This window comes from Typopeltis vanoorti, chromosome 13 (assembly GCF_054136105.1).
Source record: "Typopeltis vanoorti isolate ZY-2024b chromosome 13, IOZ_Tvanoo_1.0, whole genome shotgun sequence".
In the NCBI taxonomy this organism is placed as follows: domain Eukaryota; kingdom Metazoa; phylum Arthropoda; class Arachnida; order Uropygi; family Thelyphonidae; genus Typopeltis; species Typopeltis vanoorti.
Genome location: NC_143561.1, coordinates 18929117 through 18954523, shown reverse-complemented (window position 1 = coordinate 18954523; position 25407 = coordinate 18929117). Strand labels below are relative to the sequence as shown.

General features: G+C 37.8%; 1 protein-coding gene across 1 annotated transcript in view; it reads left to right on the top strand.

Moving 5' to 3' along the window:
• The first annotated feature begins 364 nt into the window (after positions 1-364).
• The window catches only part of LOC150099968 (dual specificity protein phosphatase 19-like), a 62380-nt gene continuing 37337 nt past the window's right edge, over positions 365-25407 (top strand). Inside the window, exon 1 of the mRNA XM_090402800.1 lies at positions 365-500. The gene's annotated coding sequence lies outside the window, so the exon portion shown is untranslated. The remainder of the gene's footprint in view (positions 501-25407) is intronic.

Sequence of the window (25407 nt, the reverse complement as noted above, 5' to 3'; positions counted from 1 at the left end):
ACGTTCACTCTCTGCTTCTTTATAGCATCACTGGCATCCTTAATCTTAGCTGTAATGAAACATAACTTCGTCACACTCTCCTCGAGCATTTCTCTTAAATGGATCACCATACAAAATCCGATCCTTATTCTCATGCTTTCGACCTTTCATATTCTTCTTTCTCTCTCTCTTTCTTTCGTTTTTGTGTACTCTCCGCCAGGCTTTTCTCCAAATTATTATTATTATTATTATACAATGCGGTAAGTCTTCCATGAATTTCTATACCGACTTTACTTTCAGATCAGATATTTTCTCAGAATTTAAACAAATTTTAGCTGATCTTTCTGTTTAAATCGATCTTTGCAAATTTGTTCCAAAAACTTGAACACATTTGGGTGGTTTAGATGGCAGTACTATCGCTGTTTATAGATTATTAATGGAGAGTATTTGATTCTGTGGTGTTTAATGTGGTAAGTTTTGGAGCGGTGTGGTTAATGGAAAAATTTTGAGCCTACTATATAGTAAGTAGAAGAATTTGTATTTTATTATTTCTTTCAGTTATAGTTTAGGAGGTATTAATGCATTCCTTTGGATTGATTAACTTGCGGCGTTATTCCCCCCCCCACCTATCGATATCATATATATACATAATTTCCAGTCAGTATCATATTATTATGATTATTATTGCATGGTTGCTTCCGTGAGGCAGACCCATTGTGGGAGACCCAAACTATTAACACAATGTCTGTTGTACCTTTCCTTGACACCACTTAGTCAAGCACTTTGACAAGCACTAGTCCTCACGCCCATGCTAATCGCACTTTTATCCAGCTTCTAGGAATGACTTCTTGTTCTGCCCCCACTAGCCGAATGCTGAATCATTTCCCCTGTATCAATCTTATAAAATACTTTTAAGTAACTTGGAAAAGAATGTTTCTATCATTTCTCTCCTTTTTTCTCCTATCAACCAACTTCTGCCATCTGTCCACATAAGGAGCATTCTACAGATCACTCACCATCTTGGTCACTCGCCTCTGCATCACTTCCTCGTTCCCAATAAACCTAGATGACCAGACCTCAGCACAGTAATCCAGATGTTATAGTAAGGCTATCATATCATATAAAGTGGAACATAACTCCTTTATCTCTGCTTGTTAATGTGTTCTTCAATAACCGAGTAATCTTGTGAGATACCTTGGCTACTTTAGCAGTATGCCCTCAAAACTTCCACTCTTTATCTACTATTACCCCCAAATTCCTGGCTTCATCAATTTCCTGGAGTATGGTTCCCTCGGTATGGTACACAGTTTGTAATCTTTGTATCTCAAAATGCATAATGTTGCCCTTTCCATGTTAAATTGACATCCATTATGTTTTATCCATACTATCAGCCTATTTAAATTATCCTGCAACCTCCTGGCATCACCTTGAATAACTATTACCTTACCTAACTTTGCATCATCAGCAAACAACTGAATATCTCCCTTCAAATTATTTCCTATATCATTTATGTACAAATTAAATAACAGTGATCCAAGCATAGAGCTCTGCAGCATGTCACCTGCCTTCTCTTGGATTCTGCTCCTCCAAATACTATTTTTTGGTTTCTGTCTATCAGCTGCCCTTTTATCCATATCGCCAGTTTCATATCCATCCCCATTTGTTGCAGTTTGCATAACAGAGTTCCATGTGGTATATCAAACACCACTGCAATATTCAACAGTATCATCGTGTAGCCATTCCCTTTATCCAACTCAGCTGTCCCTATTATAAAAAGTTAGTGGATTACTAAGGCGAGACTGACCCTTAACAAAACTGTGCTTCTCCTCATACTCATACGTATATATGATACTCATATGTATCATATTCTTATCCACACATTCCTGAATTCTCTTTTTGACCAACTTTTACCACCACTCCTCCTGAGATACCAATTAGTCTATAATTTGTTGCACCTAGATCCTCCTTTATGCAAAGGAATTCTTTTGCCCTCCTTCTGCTCTCTTGAAACTTTGCCAGAGCTGAGAATTAAACAGCTACTCTGGCATCACCAGTTCCCCTGCACATTATCTTAAAATGCGAGCTGATATTCCATCCAATCCCACAGCTATATTTGCATTCAGATTCTGCAATATCCTAAGTACTTCCAATTCATCAACTTCTGTTCTCACATCAGCTCTATCACCTTTGCCATAATATCTTCACTTGCAAAATGGTCACTGAAATGGGTATACAGTGTAATGTTACTTGCTCCTGATACCCCTTGACAACCTCCATGCATTGTGAATATCCCTTGTGGATCTTTATTACAATACTGCTTCAAGCTGCCTCCTAAGTGTATCATAATCACCTGCCTTGTAGTTTCACATATGTTCCCTTCTTGACTGGAATTTTCACGTTTTGCTACCTCCCAAGTCAAAACCCATAAGATTACTTTTCCCAACTAGAGGTGAAGTAGCCACCTTAGTTATTAAGTAGCATTTTCCCTGGTTCCAATGATTCATCATGGGAAGGAACACAAGTCTTCTGATCCTATAAAAGATCCAACACTCTTTTATCATGAGTCCCCTCCATCATATGCTGCTTCAAGTAATTATCTCTCAGTAAGTGTATAAATTCCATTTCCTTCCAATCTATGTCTCCGAAGTCGAAGTCCCCCTTAAAAATTACTCTACTTGCACTCATTGTACTAATCTGCTGATGCATGCCTTCCACATTATCCTTGGCACTCCCTCACCTGTATCAGCAACCAGTTTTATATTTTGACCTATTGGCTGCAATCTCACACCATATTGACTTGAAAGAACTGCCATTTGCCTGACTGACTCCTACTCTTATTTGCTGCAATTCATCTGCTATTATCAGCAGTATCCCACTCCTTGTCCTGTGTGTACTTCATTTTCTCTCTTTCTCTCACATATATATATCAGCACTGTGGAGCTGAAAGAAAATTTTGCAGCTCCATCAATTTATCAAACATCTGGCAACAGATCTAGCTCCTTTTAATTTATCAGAATCCTAAATTTAGTTTTGAACTGTTGAGGTGAGCAACAATCATACCCAGCTGACACATGAAAACATTGTTGGAATGATGTTTATGTTATAGGCTAAAAATGTATCGTTAATTTGAACTTTAGTTTAATGAAAGGAACAAAAATGAATTATGAATTGAAAAGCAACTGCATTATAGGAAAAAATTGACTTATATTTGCCATATTAAAACATGCAAAACATTTTATTATATAACATAGTTTATTCTTAAGAACAAGATTGCCTCAAGCAAGTCATCTTTCATTGATGTTCTTAAATCTGATTTAATAGTTTTTTTAGAGCCTAAAATAAATGTTCTTCCTTGGCTTGAGTTGGGAGCAATGCAAACACCAGACATGTCTGAAAAAATAAAATGTGCATTATTCAAAAACCACTCACTAGTTTAGATATTTAAGAAAAAAAAAACATGGTCACCAAAAAGAACAGGGAAATGAAACTGTTCACTGTGGAGTATCAAAGCATGTGCATGTGTGCCACATACATGTTTTTTGACTGACCAAGTTTCAGCCATGGAGCTAGTTTCTTTTTTACTGGCTCCAGCTTCATAGCAACTCCAGGCTCTGGCTCCAAAGTCCTGATATATATTCTGTTCAGTATAATACATATTCCTGCCACCATTGATTACTCAGGTAATTTCAAGCCGGCAAAAAATTTAAGATATTTGTTAACATTAAGTTAATGTAGCGAGGGCAGCTGTATGTACAAGATACTAGTAAGTTTTCTTCCCAGTGGGTGGGGTGATTTTAAGATAGAAGAGGGAAGTGGCTTGGAGGTATTCTCTTTCCATTTGTGTTTGAACAAGGACATTTTAATGCTCAGGAGCTTAATTAAAAAAAAAAATTATTTGACACTTCCAGGGAGTCCAAAGACTCATCTAGGGAGAGCACCTGCTCTACAACTCTGTCTCAACCACTCAATTCACCAACTGACCGCAACTACACCAACGCCATCTACCGCCAACCACCGCCACTAGTATTTCCACAGACAACACAAACATCTATGCCCACGGCAGGATTCGAACCCGCAGCCTTTTGGCTGGAGAGCAGATACGCTAACCACTCTGCCAGCCAGTAATGGGGGAAAAAAAAAAAAAAAAAACTTCCATAAACATGTCACATTTTTGGTTTATCAGCTCTCCAGTTGTAAAGCCATTGATTGTTTACTGTCCATGCTGTGGTTTTGAATCTTGCATAAGGCAAAGCCATCTCTGGATGGCTTCTATGGTTCCCTTTATATTTTTATATATTCTTGTATACATTTTATATAGTCTTGTTTTCTTGATAAAATGAAATGATCTTCAGTTAAATATTATTCTGTTTAGTAGAAATTGTAAGAAATTGTTACCACTGGTTTTATTTGTCCAAAATTGTAAGTCTTCAACCTGTTGTGATAATGTTCATCAATCCATCTTTCCATTTCCTTGCTATTCCAATTGGTAATTTAATATTTCCTTTCCTTTTTTGTATTCTAGTTGTTCTATTTGTTTCATTCTGCCCATTCACTCACATTTTTTTTTTCATCTCTTTATTTCTGGTTGTTTCCCCCAAAACATTTTCATTTCTGTAGCAATATTTATTAAAACATGATGGATTTAACTTGCATATATATTTTTACTGGTATAAAATGTTTGCTCTAGTATCAATGGCATCTTCAGTCTGACTTTCAAAATATTATTCTTATTATTATATTCATCCAGAGAATTTAGTGTCTGCAGAGAATTTAAATAGATTCAAATTCCCTGCAGACACTACACTCTCAGGCAGTATATTTCAGTCATTCACAACTCCATGCAAAAACACCTGCTTCTCACTTTCTTCCACACACCTTTCTTATACGTCTTCCACGGATGACTTTGTCTCTCCCACTATTTCATGAAAAACTTCAACGTTAATCTTATAATAAACCCTTATACAGTGGTACCTTGGTTTGCGAGCATAATTCGTTCCGGAAACGTGCTCGTAATCAAAAGCACTCGTATATCAAAGCGAATTTCCCCATAAGAAATAATAGAAAACTCAAATGATTCGTTCCAAAACTCAAAAATATTCATATAAAAATTAATACAAAATACATAAAGTAATCAAATTTATTAATTACATTACAATTACATATTACAGTAATTGTATCGGGTAGGACGACTTTCATTGTCACTAACGGAATCACTGCTATCTGTTGACTCTTTCTTTTTGTGCGACTTTAACTATGGAACCTAATCCAATGACACTTGCTTTTGCCTCCTTTTGAGGATTTCACGGAAATATGACATTGCATTGTCGTTAAACAGATTCATCACTCGCACTGCCATAGCCTTACTCGGGTGGTGCTTTTCTACAAAAGTTTGCACTGTTTCCCACATTTTACACACCTCCCTAGACTTCTTAGATGTAGACTTCTTATAAAATCTTGCGATGGCGGCCACTTGCATACCTTTTTTGTGCTTCCCATTGATTTCCTTCTTAACTTCCACCGTAATCATCTTCTTCTTACTGCCTTCCTTTTCAACCCTTTTCTTCGTTGGTGCCATTGTTGTCGTACGGTTAATAAAGAACAGTCATTACATTTGGACACAAAATAAAAAAATGCTTTACGTACACACATGTGGTCACAACGCTAGCACGAATGTTGACTATACGAATGAGGTATGCCGACTGAGACCGCACATGCGAGACGATTACCCACAATCCTGAGCGGCTTGTGATCACGTGACGTTCGGCAGACAAAGCGTATAGGTAATACAGTACTTGTATTGCAAGACGTCGCTCGTTTATCAAGTTAAAATTTATTAAAAATTTTTGCTCGTCTTGCGAAACACTTGCAGACCAAGTTACTCGTAATCCAAGGTACCACTCTAATAAATTTAGCTTAATCCTTTATCCAAGTGTAAGCAAACAAAGCTTGTGCCTGAAGTATCTTCAGGACTGAAGCAACTCATGGTAAAGGTGAACCAAGCTCTCATCACTCCTTGTCTTAGTATCTCCCATAATGCAAAGCACATCTCCTTGCGGACATGTATAATGCTATGCATTAAGGGAAGGGCCCCTACCCAGACCGGTTTCGGCCTTTATTAAGGTCTCGTCAGTGGGAGCCCAGACCCAGAGGTGGTGATACTAATTTGGAAGCAGTGGAGAACTCATATTTACCTATACGAGTTGCCAAAAAGTGTCTCACCTTATTATTAAATTATCTGGATTTAGAGAAAGATGTTGGAAGAAAAAACTTCCAATCCAGAGTAATGTAATAATAAGGTGAGACACCTTTTGGCAACTTGCATAGGTAAATATGACTTTTCCATTGCTTCCACCTTAGTATCACCACCTCTGGGTCTGGCTCCCACTGACAAGACCTTAACAAAGGTCGAAACCTGTCTGGGTAGTGGCCCTTCCCTTAATGCATAGCATTATACATGTCTGCAAGGAGATGTGCTTTGCATTATGGGAGATACTAAGACGAGGAGTAATGAGAGCTTGGTCCACCTTTACCATGAGTTGCCTTAGTCCTGAAGATACTTTAGGCACAACTTTTGTTTGCTTACACTTGGATAAAGGATTAAATATAAATTTATTATAGTCTAACCAAGTAGGAAAAAAACTTCCACCAAACCCTTAGTAACTTCTGTCTACATCATATCGCCCTTCTTCCTGCTATCCAAGTGATCAAATCTGTACACATTAGTCCATATGTGCCCTAATCAAGGCCTTATACAATGGAACCAAAATCTCCTTACGTCTGTAAGTCAATATCCTCCATATCATTGCCAGAATTTGTTGTGTTGTCTTCACAGTTTTGCTAATGACCTCTAAATTTTAGATTCTTATCTACCATCACTCCAAGTTCTCTTATTTCCTCCACCTCCAACAATATTTCCCCACCAGGCATAAACTCTACATCTCGTCTTTGTTTTCCAAATTTTAAAACCTTATTGTCAGCAAAGGTTGGTCAATTGGTAGAGCCTCTGCTACTAATGGCTCGCAAAACATTAAGCAAGTTTGAGCATGGTTAGTAGTTGGAAGCGATCCAATCGTTCGATGCTGTTGGCACATTCTCCCTCAATAAGTCTTTGGACTCCTTGGAGGTGTCACATAATAATAATAATATATTACAACATTGAACTGACATCCCCACTTCTGTAGTCATTCACTCAATCTATTCAAAAGTCCTCTTTAAGGCCACAACATCTGCTCTACTCCTCATAGTTTTTCTTCCCATCATTTTGCATCTTTGACTTTGCATCACCTACAAACAACTGAATATCCCATTCAAACCGCCTCCGTAGCGCAATTGGAAGAATGACTATATGTTGCGCCCTTTTATTAGAAAAAGGCCTAAGTTTGATTCTCATCATGATGGGAGGAATCTTTCTATGGACTGTTTCAATCGAAGGTGAGTTAGCCGATCTCATATGGAGGTAGCAGGGTTTTTTCTCCTGGAAACTCTGGTTTTTATCCTGCATACAGACAAATCGGCCCTTCAGAACACACAATTTACAGACAAAAAATACTAGTTGTAGTGGTTGTGGGCAGTAGATGGCATTGATGTAAGTAATTGGTAGTAGAGGTTCTGTGTTAGTAGTGGAGATGGAGAGTTGTACAATAGATGAGTCTTCATGAATTATAATAATAAATCTTCTTCAATATCATTTACATACAAGTTAAAAAGCAATGGTCCTAAAACAGACCTGAGGCACGAGGCACTCCACTGGTTACTTTCCTCTTCCAGGATATTGCTCTCCCATATACAATTTGCTGATATCTATCAGCTAGGCAATCTCCAGTCCAATGCACTAATCTAATATCCAACCCCATCTGCTCTAGTTTGACTATCAACTTATGTGGTAATTTTAAGTATACTGCTGCAGTGTATCCATCTCCCTCGTCAGTTGCAGCTCTCACTTTATTTTAAAAGTAGATTATTAAAACATGACCTCCTTTTAGCAAATCTGTGCTGTCCCATCAATGATAATACCATTGTTGTCAACCTGATTCTGGTTCTCACTAATCTCCCAAACACTAACCACAACACCTGACACAAAGCTTGGCTTATAATTTGATGCCTGAGTTCTGTCATCTCCCTTATGAAGCAATACAATCTTGCCTGCCTTCCATTCCTTTGGAACTTGACCCAATGTGAGACTTGTTAAACAAATATGCCACGGTAGATGGAAACTCCCTGACACATTCCGTGAAATACATGGTGATATATTATCAAGTCTCACAGCCATCATCAATTCTGTCATCAATTTCTCATATACTTCTTGCTCACTCATAGTCAGTCTCTCCTCTTTCTCCTGATCTGCATGGTTGCAGATCTACCTGTTTGGTCAAAATGCAATAATCTGCATTAGTAAGGAATTTAATATACCCCAGGGTGGTTTAAAGGCTAAATTCCTCCTGTAAAAGTAATATATTTGAATGTCTATACAATGAGAGTGTAAGACCTTGCTACATTGGCTATATTTAAATAGAAACAATGAACTCCAATTATTCCTCTTATGGGAAATAGTTCTCCACAAATTCTAGAATTAATTTAATTTTTATATATTTTTATTTATTATATATTTAAATCTCTAGTTAATTCCATTGTTGAATATACCAGTTTCTGTTTTTATTGTTTAATTTGAAAGTCATGCTGAAGATGCTGTTCATACTATGGGGAAAAAAAGTTTATTATTATTAACATTTGACCTCCATGGGGTTTGAGCATTGTCAGACTTATTGTCCACAATGAGTCTGAGAATGCTCATCCAACCGTGCTTTAAACTGATTCAATGTGTCTACACCCACAACACACTTAGTCAATTCATTCCACTCACCAACCACTTTCCATGCAAAGACCCTACTCCTCTCTCCTCTGCTCACCCCTCTTTACTTATACAGGTTCCAGCGATGGTCTCTTGTTTTATTCCCCCTTCCCATTTTATGAAAAATCTCTTCCGTGTCGACCCAATAACAAACTCCTGACTAGCTTATATGTCTCAATCATATCCTTCCTCCTATTCATGAGTCACTGCAACTTATCTCTCAAACTGTCCTCATACTCCACATTACAAAGACCACTTTATACCAATAAAAAATAAAAGTTCAGTCTGTCTTATTTATTTTCATTGTCACGTTCCTATTCGTGAAGTTATTGCTTGTTTTAGATGCACTAGTTTTATTACACTTTTATATGTACTTGCGATATTTAAATTCTTAATGTTCTCTCTAAATATTCAAAAAGCCTGTTGCGTTAAATGGTTCTTCTCCCCCCTCATTTTTAGTTATTCCATCATAGTTAATTTGAAATTGCAAAGTACTTAAAATTCATTACATGTATTATTTTTCTATTTATTTCTTTCACTTGTTGCCTGTTAATTTTTTAATATTGATATTTTCATATTTTTTAACAGATCTGAAAATTAAACACTTGTCAATTATATTATCTTCTGTAGTGCTGACAGTATTACAGATTACTGTATTATCAATTTTTTATTTCTTTTAATTGTTTCATTTATTAGAATATTGAACAGTAGGGGATATGAATGACCTTTTTTCCCATTATTGCAGTGCCTCATTTTACATTATCTAAAGATTACTGTATTGTAAATACAGTAATCTTTTTATTATCTGACATTCACAATATGCTGGTTCGATAATGAAAGGGTAAGTTAACTGAGGGTTCAGATAATTGAAAGATCACTGTATTGTAATACTGAACCATTTTTATTTTTGATTATTATATTTACATTTGATGTATGCTTTCTATATATTCATACAGCACAAAGACTGGAATGGTATATTCTTGATTCTGTTGCCACACTGATTTTCAATTAATATATTCACTGAAATTGAATGGCAATAATTGCATGATATGTTCATCTTTCTTTCAGACACACACATGAGCATCTGTTTCGCTGTTTTTTTCCGAACATGTCTGAACGAAGACAGTTGCGTGTATAGATCACTAGAAAGCACAAATTTTGTTCTGGATATTTAACAAAATCTTGATAGAGAATTCTCGCTCCTCTCCATGTGATGCATCTGTTCCTAGGGAGGGGATCTCTTCATAATAGTGCTGGCCCTTTTCATTCTTCCTTTTTTTTTTTTTTTTTTTTTTTTTTTTTTTTTTTTTTTGTAGACTTATTTTGTATTCTTTGCGACCTATAGACATCTGACTGTCCACAGCTTTGTTTGTGATTCAGAATTCATCTAATTCAGACTGGAAACAGATGATAATCCCAGTTATGACCAAAGCAAAGTTCTTGGAACTCATCTTGATATTAAAAATCTTCTCCACGTATTCTAGCTGCAAGATAACTACCAGAGAGAGCAGTGAACATCTCTTACACCCTGTCTTCCACCTTTTGGGATGTAGACTTATGTTCTTTGCCCCATCTGTAACAAGCCATTCCAGACTTCATTATGGGTCTCAGGTTTATGTCTCTGCAATAAACAGTACACTTTGATGGTGTATCACACAATTAGAACTATCTGGTACATTTTGAAGATCAATTGCCCATTTCTAGTTCACGTCATAGCAAATGAACTATCACTCTTGTTTTGATAACATCTATCTTTTCAATACAGTTAAAATGAAATCCTCTGTTATGCTATCCTACTTCCCAGAAACTTGGGGTCTTCATCAGCAGGCAAACCAGTCAGAAGACAAATTATATTTTGTTTTAAACCTTTACCATAAACCATAACCAAACAGTTTGCACATGAAGTATTTTCATGATTAGACTACCTGCATTCAGAAGCTTTGACTTCACATCAGTTGTCTCAGTATCCACATACACAATGCAATTCCTTTTGGATGAATATTGCTGTGGATTATGGGATGGGTCACTACCTAGACTGGTTTGACATTTATTGATGGTTCATTGGTGGGAGCTAGACTTAGGAAGATATCTCATTTAAGTCAGTGCAGAGGTCATATTTTCCACTTGCAAGTAGTAAAAAAAAACAAACTTTGAATATAAAGTTTGGCATCCAAAATCTAGAATGATCAATCATAAAATGAATTGCCATCATGCTCAGAAAGATCCACCTCTACCAGCATGCCACTTCTTTCCTGTAAACACTCTCTCCCGTAAGTAATTCCAGAAATCTCCTCCTCCTCTACTAGCAGGTGGTACCACCTATTTTGGGAACCACTTCTGTAGACCACGCTGCATCAACACTGCTATTCCTACTTTTACCTTGGTATGGCCACATTCTATCATGCAACTTCTCTTTAGGAAAATAATCCATTCTTCTACCTACAGCTCTTTTTAGTATAGCAGAATACTCAGATTATTATTATTATTATTATTATTACGGGCAACTCCAGGGAGTCATTAGACTCATTGAGGGAGGCCCCAAATCATTTTCATCACAACTATTCGACATTCATACAGTATCTATCATACCTCGCCTTAAACTCATTCACTGTCACAGCATCCACCACAGACTCAGGGAGCGCATTCCACTCATTCACTACTCTAAAAGTAAAGAACCCAGCTCTAACACCTTTACTAACCACACTTTTGCCCAGTTTCCATGGATGTCCCCTAGTCCTCCCACAACCAGCCCTGTTCTCAAAAATATCTTCTGAATTAATTTTATAGAAACCCTTCAGTAATTTGAATGTCTCAATCATATCTCCCCTCCTCCGCCTATCAACCAATTTTTGCAACCCACAAATCCTCAACCTGTTCTCATACGGTTCATTCCACAGACCTGCTATCATCTTGGTCACTCGCCTCTGGATCCTCTCCACCTCCTCCCCATCAAGAAGAAACCTAGGTGACCAAATCTGAGCACAGTAGTCGAGATGAGGTCTTATCAAGGCTCGATACAGAGGAACAATAACCTGCTTGTCTCTGCTTGTCAACGTATTCTTCAGCAACCAAGTGATTTGATGAGCTGATTTGGCCACTTTTGCAATGTGTCCCCTAAATTTCAATTCCTTATCCACCAACACTCCTAAATCTCGTGCCTCATCAATTTCCTGGAGCACGGTTCCACCAATGCAGTAAACTGCCTCCCATCTTTTCACCCCAAAATGCATAACCTTACATTTTGCCACATTAAATTGACATCCATTCTCCCTAGCCCAGACCTCCAATCTATCCAAATCATCCTGCAAAATTTTGACGTCATCTGCATTCACTATTGCCCTACCCAACTTTGCATCATCCGCAAACAAATGAACTGTTCCTCTCAGATCCTTTCCTATATCATTTATGAACAAATTAAACAGCAGTGGTCCAAGAACAGATCCTTGTGGTACACCACTAGTCACAGGCCGTCTTGTGGACTCTACTCCTGAGTAAACCACTCTCTGATATCTCTCCGTCAACCACCCTCCTATCCATCTCACCAACCCTATGTCCATTCCCATATGCTGCAATTTACTGATTAGAATTCCATGTGGTATCCTGTCAAAGGCCTTAGCAAGGTCCAGCAGAATCACTGTAAACCCATTACCCTTATCCAGTTCAGCCGTCACTGTGTTATAATACGTGAGCAAGTTACTGAGGCATGACCTACCCTTCACAAAACCATGCTGTCCCCGATACAGTATCCCATTTTCTTCTATCCAATCTTGTATTTTCCTCTTGACTATTTTCTCTAAGACCTTGATAATGATTCCTGTTATGCTGATTGGCCGGTAATTTTCAACAGCAGCCTTGGAACCACCTTTGTGCAGTGGAACTATTTTCCCCTCTTTCCACCCCCTTGGGACTGACCCAGTCCTGAGGCTCAAATTAAACATAATGGTCAAGGGCACTGACAATTCTTTTGCCGTTTCACGTACGACACGAGCTGGTATACCATCCAATCCCACAGATGTATTGACATTGAGGTTCTGTAACAGACTAGTTACCTCTACCTCATTCATCACAATTCCAGTATAAGCTGTTGGTTCCTCCATTTCCGCAAGGCCACCACCTGGATGATATACTCTTGCAAAGTGCTCGCTCAGTAATTCCACAACATCGACTGATTCAGTTACCTTCCTACCCTCAGCATTTTTTAAGATCATTCTACCATGAGCATTTTTCCTTTTACTTGCAACATATTGAAAAAACTGTTTGGGATTCTCTTTAGCCTGCATGGTCAATTTCCTTTCGTAATCTGCTTTTGCTTTTCTTACCACCCTTGTTACCATCCTGGCCTGAGCTTTATACTGTTCATGCACCTGATGGTCACCCTTCTCCTTAAATTCCCTCCACAATTGTTTCTTTTTTTGCAGCTCAAGCTTAATAGTGTTATTTATCCATTTAACCCCTACCTGATTTATTATTCGGACTCTTGGTATACAGTCAACCATTGCCTCCTGCAAACAGTTCTTGACCACCTCCCATGCACCATCAACATCCAGCCCTTGCAGTTTTACATGCCATGGCATTGAGCCAAGCACACACCTAAGCTTGTCATACTTACCAGCCCGATAATTCCACATATACCCTGTCTTAATTGTAAATTCGACTCCTTTAGCCACCTCCCAAGTCATGACCTTATGGTCACTCTCACCAATTGGTGGCAACAAGGTCATGTTCGTTACAGCCACATTCTCAGTTGCAATTACTAGGTCCAGCACTCTCTGCCCCCTGGTATTTTCCAATACATGTTGCCGTAGATAGTTGTCCCTTAATAACTGCATAAAATCCAATTCCTTCCTCCCATGTGCCCTCTCCTCTTTCCAGTCAATATTACCATAATTGAAATCACCCATAATAATTACCCTCTTTCCATTCATTTCTTCTATTTGCTTATGCATACTATTCCCACCATCCACTCCATCACCCGGTCTATAGCAGCACCCAATTGTATATTTTGTTCTGCTAGATTGTATCTCACACCAAACAGCCTCAAATGTGCTTTTTTCCCCATCCTGCAGTTCAACTTCTATTCTCCTTGGCTGAAGCTCATCAGCTATCATCAATAACACTCCTCCCCCCTTTTTATTCACCCTGTCACTCCTGAACACGCTATACCCATCGCATTCAATCCCACTAGCTTTATCATCTTCTGTCAGCCATGTTTCACTAATACCGACAACCTGTGGCCTGGAAGTGCCAACCATGGCCAAAAACTCTTCCTTCTTGTTCCTAATACTCCTGGCATTAGTGTACATGAATCGCAGAAGCCCATTTGTCCCATCCCTACTTTGATTCCTTATACTAATTATCCCATTCTGATTTGTTGTCCGTCGTACTCGCCCGGGCATAATATACTCATTCATACACTTAACTGCCCCCCCTAAAGTCTGCATATCTACTCCCCCCCCTCTTAATAAATCTAGTTTCCCTGAGTCTGTACATCCACTTCCACATCATTCATCAACACTCTTTCAAGTCTCCGTACACCAACTCCATTCAAATGTAACCCATCCATCTTATATAAGTCCTTTCGCCCATCGAACTCATTCCACACATCCACAAATTCCACACCACTCTCCATGCATAACCCACGCATAAAGTCATTGGCAATTATGGCCCTCCTTCTAAACACTTCGCTGTCATACCGCGGTAAGATACTCACCATCCTAACTCTCTCACTCTTCTCTTTTGCTACCTCAAACAACTCCCTCACATCCTCTATCATTTCCATTTTGTCCTCTTTCAAATCATTCGTTCCTGCCACTATTATCATCTCTTTCACCCTCTGTTTTTGCAGTCGAATAGATTCGCTGACGTCCTTTATGTTCGCACCCGGCTGGTACGACTTCGTTAAACTCTCAATTATTACGCCTCTTAATAGCGAATCCCCATACAGCACTCGCTCCTTCATTTTATTGACGTTTACGTACATTCTATTGTTTGCCGTCACAGACTTCCGCCGGTTATTTGTCGGTACGTTCAACACACATTTTTGCATACGCTCCAGTTGTCGTTTGGCTCTGTGTATCGCGCCATTTAAACGGGCAATTTCGCTACTCGCATTTATCTCACCATTTTCATTATCGATCAAATCATCCATTCCTTCGGTGTTTCTACCTTCATTTACACTTTCAGCGACGCTCTCACACATATCTGGCACTACCACGCAATTCTCTAGTACACCGCCATTTTCTGCATTCTGACTACCGTTAACGATATCAGTCTCGATACACGAAACACGCTTGAAGTCCTCATTCTCTTTACACTTTCTACACATATTAACTCCACTATCACTTTCTAACCAGACTCCTACCGCTCTTCGCAAGGCATACATCTCACAGACAGCACATTGCATAAATTCTTTTATATCAAAACTCTTAAGCAAGCATGGCGACCTGGCCGCCATTTTTTTCTTTATCGGTGCCATGTGTACGCTATCTTTTCTTAAAAATAATAGTTAAAATAACAGAAAACACGCAAAAATTGCACAGACACACCAAGAAACAAAAAGCAAACAATACTACTTAAAATTCTGGTAAAATATTTAATGTTAACACAAAATAATACTGATCTTTTCAGGAGCTCTCGACAAGCCGACGATCTAATCCGTGCGACACCTAGCGACCAATTATCTAGCAGCCTACATAGTTGATTCAAAGTTAGTTTTCCTGTGGGATCTGCTGCTGTTTACTCCAACAGCATATTTATTTGAGTCCCACTGGAATGCACTGGAACCTATTTATATACATAAAATAACCTATTTATGTATATAAATAGGTTATTTTTCCATTATACACTGCTTGGAAAGAAGTCGATGGACACTATAGTATGAGGAAGAAATAGCCATGGTGTCCATCTTAATAAGATGTAGGACCTCCTTTTGCTGTGATGACTACAGCAGTCATATGGGGCATACTTTCCATAAGTATACAATAGCGATCAGTGGACCATTCTTCCTGCAGGTATGTAATGTGTTCCTAGACTGTTGTGGGTCGATGTTCCTTGACCTCACCTGACACTCCAGTTCATCTGTAAAGATTTACTTTTCTCCTATTATATATGCATTTGTATTATGTATTTGCAAGGTTGTAAGTTTTTACCTTTATATCTTTGCTCACTCACTCTATATTAACGTTCCCTTTCTTCTACTTCCTTCCTTGCTTTAATCTCTATCGCACGTATGGTCGGCTTTATTTCTGATTGCTGCCAGCTATATGTTTACGATCTATCCAGTCTGTTACACTCTGCAGCCTAGCAAAATTGATTATTTTTTTTAGACTGCTCCAGCCAGACTGCACTTCAGAGAGTGAGGGATTGGAATATAGATTAATGACAATGCAAGAACTTGTAACCTTAATCAGAACTATCTCTTCCTTTATCTTATTGCATCATTATATCAGTTGTGATAACTTATTACTACCACACAGGTTTATAATTTTTTTGTAGACAGTGCATTGACAGATATCTGATCAGCGTGTTGTTTACAAATTATTTATTATAACTGAGAAATGCATATATACAGTCTAAACATCAAGTAGATATAGCTACACCTTCCTAGTTTTTCTAATCCTTGATTCTAGGCTTTTATAGGACTTAAACAATGCACTAATATAAATTGAATAACGCTCTCAGACAGTTCGAGGCTAACAACCTTCTGACATATTTTACACTACTAAAATAATGGTTCATTACATATATTCACATAGCAACTCATTCCATGCCACAAGAGTACTAGTTTATCACAGTTACCTACAGATCTTCTTTCACAAGCAGTTCTTGACACTTAGTGAAAGTTCTGTTAGGATTGTCCCATTCTTCTGTCTTGTTTATAGCATTGCTGCTATTCTTCAGGATGTTGTGGCAATGAACTTCATCCTTTATGATGGTTCAATGCAGACTGTGGGAGATATTCCCCTTTTCTCGGTTGTTGATGACTGGAAGTCTGCGATCGGGATAATGCCAGGAGTTCTGGGATGACATCGGCGAGGCCTCTCTTTTGGTTCCTGGCTGTAGATGCCAGTGGTCGCAGGGAAGAGTAAGCACTGAGAACCTGGGAAACCTCTTTCTACTCATGAGGTCACTTAAATATCTTTCGATTTCCTTTGTCTTTCACTTTTGCATGTTATGCATTTACCCTCAGGCATGTTGACGTCACTTTTATGCGCCTTTTCTAAAGTCTTTATTCTTGGTGCTCTCTAACCTTCGCAAGTCACTGTGACTTTTCCCTTCAGGAACTTCCTTTTGTTCTTCATTAATCCAGACAACTTTTTTTGACTCATTATTTAACAAAGAAAGTTTTCTTTCTTTTGTGCTGAGCACAATTGTTTACAGACAATATCAAAACCTTGCATACATTATGTATTATAAACTATTATCACATATGCACTTTATATCAATTTTATATTACATTTTATGTATTTTCCAACTTAAGACCCTTGTAAAACCAATCATAAGTTATAGAATTACTTATTGTGAGAGATTTTACATGTCCCACAAATGTTCAATAGATTGAGATCAAGGCTCTGTGGGCCAGTCAAGTGTGGTGATGTTCATGTCCACAAACTATAGTTATAGCCACAATCTTATGACACGATGCATTGTGCTGAAAGAGACAATGTTCAGTTACATTGACATTCCACAAAGTTGGAAGCATTTCATTGTCCAGAATGTTCATATACCTCTCAGTTTAATGTTTGTGGCACCACAAGCAGGATTCTGAGGCAAAACCAAGAAAAACAGGACCATACCATCACACTGCCAGCTCTGAATTTCATAGTTGGAGTTATGCACTCTTGTAAGGGAAGTTCACCAAGAATCCATTACACCCACACTTGTCCAACTGCTTGCTGGAGGGTGCAGCGGGATTCGTCACCCCATAACACAACTTTCCAAGCTTCCACATCCTACTCTAAATGCTCTTTGCACCACTGAAGATGATGCCACATGTTTGTTCGGGTAATACAGGACTTGCATATTGCAGTCCTACCATGGGAAACCCATGTAGTGAGCCTCGGTTCTGAATGTTTTTGTGCAGATTCATATTCCAGTTGATGCCTGGAACACCACATTCAGTGTGTCGGCTCATGAATGGCGGTTTTTACATATTATCCTTTGTACCACCCTACATTCTAGTTTGGTGAGGGTGGCAAGTCATCCACTGTGGTAGCACTTGCACTTCACTCCTTGCGCTTTCATCTCAGTATGGTATAACTGATTGTTCACCTTGGATGGCCTAATTTTCAACAATTTACCGAACAGATATACCTGCAATTTGGGATTTAGCCGACCAAATTGTATTCTAATTGATTAAACCAAAATAAAAAAAATGATGGTACAACATGACAAAATTTCATACTGGCTGGGGCGTCGCCCAGGAAACCAGGGCGAACAGCGAAAAGTCAGCTACTGGAACAAATCTGAAAACAAACCCCAACTCAACATCACCAGAATTAAAGATCAGTACTATCAACGTAAGAAACCTGAATGGTAAAGAAATGGAGCTAGCTGAGGAATTAGGGGTGACTGAAACAAAAAAGACCAAAACTGGTGAGACATTTTTTGAGCAATAAATACAAAATGTTATATTCAGGCAATGACAATCAAGGAAAAGAAGGAGTAGCCATAGTATTCAACAAAAAATACGAGGCTAATCTTCTTGAATGGCAGTCAGTCTCAAGTAGAGTAATGTGGGCAAATATGAGAATTGGGAACTGGACAATGAGAGTGTGCGTATTCCCACAGAAGGTTCTACTAAGGTAGAAGTGGAGGAATTTTTTGAGGCTTTAGAAAAAGCAACTGACACAAAGAAAAAGGAAAAGTTGGTCCTTGTTGGGGATCTAAATAGCAGAGTAGGAAATGATTGTCAGACATACAAAAATATTTTGGGAAAATTTGGAGAAAAGAGCAAAGCTAATAATAATGGCAAATATCTGTTGGATTTCTGCTCAGGACATGGACTGGTTATTACTAACACCATGTTCTAACATAAAAATGTGCAAAAATTCACATGGAGAGAAGAGGCAAGGAATAAGAAAAGTCTCATTGACTATGTTATTGTTGATATTGATGTTTTCTCCCTGGTGCAGGACACCAGAGTGTACAGAGGATTTGAAATTGGAAGTGATCACTATTTAGTCTTGAGCAGGATAAAATTGAATTTCATATTGAAAAGAATAACATGTAAGAAAGTTTTAAAGCGAATAAAAGTTGAGCAGCTCTCAGATGTGAACTGTAGGCTAAAATACACAAAGATTATTGAAGAAAACAGGAATCAAACCTTGGAGATTCAGTGGCAAACTCTGAAGAAAACATTGATTGATTCAGCCAGAGAGACGTGGTGAGGTTGTCTGCAAGGATAAAAAAATCAGAACTCCCTGGTGGACACAGGAAGTTAAAGAAGCAGTGAAGGAAAAGAAGAAAGCATATCAAAAGTTTCTGTCAAATAAGTCAGCTTGTGCTCTTAGAGAATATAGAGACAAATGCAAGATTGCTAAACACTGTAAAACTAGCTAAACGAAAGTCATGGGAGGACTTTGGCATGAACATAGAAAATAAATATCAAGAAGGTGGCAAAATATTCTGGAGGTTGTTGAAGAAGCTTAGGAATGGAGGAAAAAGTGCTGTAAAAGGAGTTAGAGGTGATAAAGGTGACATGAAAACAGGAGAAAAAGATATCTTTGAAGTATGGAGTAATTACTTTGAAAAACTGCTAAAGGAAACAAGTAGTGATGATAGCACAGTGGTAAAAAACACTGACCAGGCATGCAGTCAGGAGTACATATCTATACTTGAAATGTGAAATGGCAGCAGGAGTAGATGATATTCGACCAGAAATGCTGAAGTATGGTGTCTTACAGTGGTTGCACTGCATAGTTCAGAAAGCCTGGACAGAAGGACGAATTCTCGATGATTGGAGTAGAGCTCTCATAGTACTAATATATAAAAAGGGAAATAAAAATGAATGTGAGAATTACAGAGGTATTTCCCTACTGAGTGTTCCTGGCAAGATCTTTGCAAGCATACTTGAGAAACGGTTGAGAAGAATAGTGGAAGAAAAGCTTGGTGAAGAACAAGCTGGATTCAGGCCAAATAGAGGCTGTCAGGATCAGATCTTCACTTTACGACAAATAGTTGAGAAAGCATGGGAATATAACAATGATCTGTATTTAAGTTTTGTCGATTTGGAAAAGGCATATGACAAGGTGCCAAGAGAGAAGCTATTCGCTGCAGTTATATGGTGTCAATGGGGCATTATATCAAGCAATATTTAGTCTTTATTTCAGTTGTAAGTCAGCAGTTAGAATGGAAGGAAGTACAGGAAGATGGTTTAATGTTAAATCTGATGTGAGACAAGGATGTACATTATCCCCTCTGTTATTCATGATCTATATGGATCACATGAAGGAAAGTGGTATTAAACATGATACCAAAATTGCAGGTATCATGTTAAATGTCAGCTCTTTGCTTTATACGGATGATGTTATATTTCTAAATAAATCCGCTACAAGTCTGCAAGATTCTCTGACTAAATTGAATAGCTGTTGTAATAGATATGTTATGAAGGTCAGCAATAAAAAGACAAAGACAATGAAAATAGGCAGAATCATTGAAAATATCAACTGTGTTGTGAATGGAGAACCTGTGGAACAAGTAATACATTTCAGCTACTTAGGCATGATTTTTACTGGAGATGGTAAATTAAATATAGAAATAGACAACAGAATCAGCAATGCTGGTATGGTGGGAAGTCAATTGAATAAATTCATATGGACTAAGAGAGAAATTAGTCGGAACACTAAATTAGCTGTATACAAGACAGCGTTCAAACCAGTTTTAACTTATGGATCTGAGAGCTGGGTCAGAAGTAAAACACTTGACCAAAGACTAGAGACCGCAGATATTAGAGTCCTGAGAAAGATTAGAGGCGTGAACAGATGGCATCAATGGCAATATCATATTAAAAACGAGGATATTAGGAAAGAACTTGACATTGTCAGCATACAGGAATGCATTAGCAGAGCTAATCTCAGGTGGTATGGTCACTTAAAGAGAATGGGCAAGGAAAGATTAGCAAAACAAGTGTTCTCTGCCAGGTTGACCGCAAATCGACCCAGAGGAAGACCAAGATATAGGCGGATTGATGCGGTACAAAGTGCCTTATACAATAGAAATATAAGATCTGATAATGTTGGAATCTTGACAAATAACAGACTGATTTGGAGGAAAATTGTAGATAGGAAGTTAGTAATGATGTAATTTTTGTCATGTAGTATTATCATATCCTGTACACCCCTTGAGGGTACATGGCAGGAATTTGATGATGATAGACCTGCAACATGGTGTTAGATCTTGAATGAAGAGTTTTTATTTTTTTTTTAATACTTCATTCAGGATTTAACAAGTTCAAATCAACAGATATACTTTTTCATAGGTAAAGAAGCAGATTGTTCAAGGATTTATAAATGAATACCTTTAATGTAGAATTACTCTATAGAAAAATAATAAGTGTAATCTGTTTTATAAAGTCTAACAATGAAAGAAATATTCTATGAAAATTGCTTATTATGATGTAAGAATAATAGTTCAAAGTTCACTGGCGAAACTTTCAGATAAATATTTGACCTGCAGCAATCGAGAATGCATGGGGTGCGGCACACGCTCATAATTCCCGGAAGATGCTGCAAAGGAGATCGTCTCGCGTGCAAAAAGATCGGTATCGGGGAAAAAACGACAAGAGGAATGCAAAAGAGAGGAACATAAAAGGAGTCTTCTCCCCTTTCTCAGGTCTTTTTTCCTTCTTGTCTCTTCTTGGGTTCCGGAATCTTCTGCTGCTCAGCATCGACATCAGTGGTTCCAGGGTCCTGGCTCAAGACATCTTCGGAAATGAGTAGCTGAATACGACCTTCAAAACGGCATGTCAGACGGAGACAAAGCTGCAAAGGAGCAGAACAAGCGTGGACACATGGTCAGCCTTCCGTAGAGCTCTGTACGCAATGATCGCTATGAATGACCACATGTATCAAAAATTAAGCTGAGCTGATTCTAGTCGACTTTGGAGGAAGAGACCTAATAATGAGTTCCAAGTCAAGCCATGTGAGACAATCGTCCAGACAAAGAACAAGCATTTCATAAGAATAGTTGAAGAATATGTGACGGACCCGACAAGTTTCCTGAGAGTTGGTAATGTACAACCTTTAGCCTTTCTTTTGTGGAGAAAGGGAAGAAATGTTATGAATTAGTAAGCAGGAACATTCTATTATAGAACTCTTAGTGATTATTTAGTAGCAGTGTCTTAGTTCCAGTTCCATGAACATATTAATGAGTGATGTTGTTGTTGTTGTCTTGTCCTTTGAAGAGTCTTAGATGTTTCCGTGCGCTCCTCGTACTGCTTTGGCTATGTCTGTGATTTTGTTTGTATAGAGCTGTTGTTCAGGATTAGGATCTATTTCTTGCAAGGCTGCTGTAATTGCTGGACAGGTAAAGATGTGAGTGGGTGTCAGTTCCGTATTGGGGCAGTTGTTGCAGTTTCTATATGTTCTCGTATCATCTGTATTGATCTTCATTCCTCTATAATGTCCTGTTCGTAGTCTTGCTATCGTAGTGGAGGTCCTTCTGTCAGCATTGATCTCGGGAATTTGATGTTGTATCACTGATTTCAATGGAATTAGTTTAATTAATGAGTGATTGTATAGATGAATTATGTTATTAGAAATAGTTAACGAAATTAATAGATTAACTGTTTTGGAGGAAATTATAGATCGGTGTATTGATCAGAGATAAGAATTATTCTAGTAGTAATAATTCATGTTAAGATTCAGTTGCATCAATTTTAGTTGCCATAATTAGCTTTATAACCTAGAATGCCATTAATTTAGCTGAATGTATAATTTTGGATATGTATTCTAAGAATTCAAGAAATGTATTTTAACCTGACTTGTGGCCTGAAATTGAATCAATGCACCACTCATTTTAAACAGAACCTGAGCGGGATAGAATAACATATTTGAGATCACGACTGCAAACGAAAAGTGGCATAAGTGATTTAGATAATTTGATAGATTGATCAGTTTTGTATATTTTCTGGGAGTTGTTGCTTGGTTAAGAGTTTTTCTAACCTAAAGGTATTGGCTGGTGAAGCTAGAACAAATAAATTTGCCAGTACCTAATTGAGAAGTAACTCCAGCTAGTTATAACAAAGGATTTGGCTCTAACCTGAGACAAACCCTTTGTTTTAATTAATTAATACACGTGATCAATCACGGGGTCGGTCCACTGTGTAGATAGCTCTTCTACCACAATTAGTAAAGAATGATCAAGTTAGTCTCGCATTTTAGAGTGAACAAGACAAATAGGCATAAGCAATACCTTACATGTTAAGAACAATAAAATAAAGAATAAAAGATACATAATATCATTAAAGAAAGAGATATAACAATGGAATGTTATCACAACACCTCTTTCAAACTCTGTCGGTTTTTTTTTTTGTAGCTATTTCGCCTGAACATAGTCGCACTGACTTGGGAGCATCGTATTTCTACAATTTATACTGGCTCCAAACACATACCTCATTATATCGCACGATGCACCTTGGCCATGGGAGTGTCCATAGACTTCTTTCTGGGCATTGTATATAAGGTCTTGATCAGGCCTCGTGTATTATTCTATGCAGATTTGGATACTCGGTTTTCATGGTGACTAGGATATGTTAGAAAGGATGCAGAGAAGATTCACGAAGTTGATAACTAGTCTTTGGAATGTGAAATATTGAGATAGATTAAGAAAATAGATTAAGATAAATTTTTCAAATCCTCATGAATAGTAGCAGGAATATGATTGAACATGAGTTGATCGTGGGGGGGGGGGGGGGTTGTTGCTAGGTTTATATGGAAAAAATGTTTCATAGAATGGGAGGTGGGGGGGGGGAATAGAACAAGAGGCCATCCCTGGATACTGTATCAGGAGGGTGTGAGCAAATGAGTCAGGAACAGTTTCGTTGCATGGAGAGTTGATGGGTGGATTGCATTGCCTGAGTGTTATGAATGTAGACTTTTTAATGAGTTTAAGGCACAGTTGGATGAGCTTTGTGTGTGATGATGATGTGTATTCCTACAATGAGTCTCTGACTCCATGGAGGTCTGATGTTAATAATAAAAAAAGATGATACTACCTAAAGTGTATTATTTATGATTTTCTTGGTCTGCTACAGGCACTAAGCAGTCTAGTATATTATGACACTTTAGTGCTTTTCTAATCCAACATTTGCATTATCACATAAGGATGCTTAGACATTCATTGTTGGTTTCTGAGCCATGTTGTAATCAAGGGAAACGAGCCCAGCAGATGCTAGAACATCTTGTTCTACAAAGTCATCTACCCATCTCTTATACCGATTACAGATAGAGCATAAGAGGAGAGCTAATAACCCCCTACCACACATTATGGAATAATGTTTGCCACAGGGATATTAGAATGACCACAAACTATATCAAATAGACAGAACAGTCCACATTCAGGGACTCTAAAGAGAAAGTTGTTCTCGCTCAGTTCTTCATATGTAAAAGCTGTAAAATGACTACTGTTGTTGAGTAATTATTTTACTGCTTTTGAATGTTTTTTTTTTTAATTTTATTTTTATTATTATTTTTTTTATGTTGCTTTCACCCATGAAAGGTTATATGCAAACCTAGAGTACATCTTGTTCCATGGGTGTGCTAAGAATTTTTATTTTTTTTTCTATTTATCAATTTGGTATATTTTGAAAATTTCTTGCCTGTAATAATAATATATAGTCTACTAACCCTGCTCTAGAAACCAAACAGGGAACTTTTTTTTTTTTCAAGCCACTTGAGACCTATAATAAGTGGGGCAGTGGTCTTGCACAGGGCAGTGGAATTAATCTCCCACTTAAAGACAATCACATATATCTGTGCCCATGGTGAGATTCAGACCTGCAGCCTGTTGGTTGGAGTGCAGGTATGCTAACCACTCAGTGAACCAGGCTGGCAGTTTAGCACTCAGGCAGGTTTTGTCTGATTCTTGAGATATAATTCTTTAAATTTAAAGGGAGGGAAAACTTGTATATTCATGTAAACATGTACTTTCTGGTCTAGTTGGCTGAGTGGTTAGTGTACTCTCCAGAAGAACTCTGGGTTCAGATCTTGCTATTGGCATGGATGTTTTAGATGTCTTTAGGTGGGACATGAATTTCATCACCAGTGTGAGACCACTGCCATCTTATTGGAGATCTGAAGTGGCTTGAAAAAATTTCATGTTTGGTCTCTAGAAGCAGAATTTTTAAATTATGTAAAAAAAAAAAAAATCTTAGCCTACCCATAGCACTAATATACTGAGAGTTTTTACAGCCTGTGCTAAGTAACTGTGTTATGTGTATTAATTTTACTTTTTTTATGAAAACTTGGAATATTTTTGAATATGCTGATCTTGTATTATGCATATACATTTTTGTAGTAACATTTTAATAAATGTTAATGTTCTCGTGGGTTATACTCTAAGATGCTATTGCAGCATTAAAA